The 1,315-nt window shown below is 48.2% G+C and overlaps 1 long non-coding RNA gene across 1 annotated transcript; it reads right to left on the bottom strand.

Moving 5' to 3' along the window:
• Positions 1–438: 438 nt before the first annotated feature.
• Positions 439–1,012, bottom strand: LOC117452166 (uncharacterized). The gene is made up of 2 exons (XR_004552775.2): positions 810–1,012; positions 439–717 (listed from the first exon to the last, which is right to left on the bottom strand). It is a non-coding gene; the product is annotated as an uncharacterized lncRNA (long non-coding RNA).
• Between the last annotated feature and the right edge of the window lie 303 nt (positions 1,013–1,315).

The raw sequence follows: 1,315 nt of genomic DNA, 5'->3' as shown, positions 1-1,315 counted from the left end.
AACACATTTGCTGACATTTGTTTATCGGCTGGTGTTTTTTTTTGTAATGCCATGATTGTTTTACTCTGCCTTTAGGATTGCAAATACCCAGGGTCAGGAGAGGGAGTCGGTGGGAAACCCACTGCTGCAACTTGGCCGTGGTTTGTCCAAATGGATGAGATATTAGGACAGAGGCCCTCTATCTGCCCGCCTGTCCTAATATCCTCTATTCCAGAGGACACGCCACGGCCAAGTTCAGCAGTGGGGGACCAAGAGGAGGACGAGGAAGAGGATCAGGTTGAGGCAGGGCCATCCCGGCCTAAAAGGAAAAGAAAGGAGGGGCTAATGGACCTCATCAGAGAGGATATGAAGCAGCAGAGGGAGGAGAACAGGGAGAACCTGAACAAGCTTTTTTCTCTCCTAGAAAAATTAGTTGATAAATAAATGTAATGAGCAATATGAAACTTATAATTTATTTGATGGAACAACATACAAATGAAACAACATACAAATAAAACAACATTTAAACTATATACACATTCAGGCTGAGCAGGGAGTCCCAGGTGGTGCTGCTGGACCTGGCTGCCACAATTAGGACCCTGGTGTGCTCTGATGGTGGGTGGGGCATCATGCAGGGTGGTCTCCAGAGCTGTTGGGGATGCTTCTCTCCACAGTACATCGGATTGTCCATTAGGGCTAGGGTTCGCAGGGCGGACGCAATCGACGGCTGCCATGTCACTAAGATGTTTTCAGCAGCAGATAAGAACAAAAGATGTATATAAATATTGCACACGGTTATTTTATCACAGCTCGTCAATTGTTTTACATACCTTTACACATAATCGTGGTCACCAGGAACCTCCTCCAGGGCAGACACCTCCGCAGACAGTTGGTCCCGCCAAGGAGCACCACTGACTGCCTCCAACACATTCTCCCCCTCATCCTCCGCTACATCCTCCACAGTGTCCTCTTCTGGGGCCATGATGTCGCCGGCCCCAATACAGATGTTGTGGAGGACGGCACATGCTGTTATGATCTGAAATTTAAAAATTGGCAGAAATATATATATATATGTTATACCTCATGTTAGATCTACTCTTCAGTATTATCAAAATGTCCTAATGAGTGATTACTTACTTGAGGAACGAAGGTGTGATGCACCTCCAGCGCTTGCAGGAAGATACTCCTGAATCGTGTCTTCATCACCCCGAAGGCACGCTCGATGATGGAGCGTGCCCGGGAGTGATGGCTGTTGAAGCGCTGGGGTCCCACACCTTGCAGCGGCCGTTTGTATGGAGTGATGAGGGGGAGTGGATGTTGGAGGCAGGGGTACCCC

This window comes from Pseudochaenichthys georgianus, chromosome 1, assembly GCF_902827115.2.
Source record: "Pseudochaenichthys georgianus chromosome 1, fPseGeo1.2, whole genome shotgun sequence".
In the NCBI taxonomy this organism is placed as follows: Eukaryota; Metazoa; Chordata; class Actinopteri; order Perciformes; family Channichthyidae; genus Pseudochaenichthys; species Pseudochaenichthys georgianus.
Note: the sequence above shows the minus strand (reverse complement) of the source record. Positions and strands in the feature narration are given on the sequence as shown.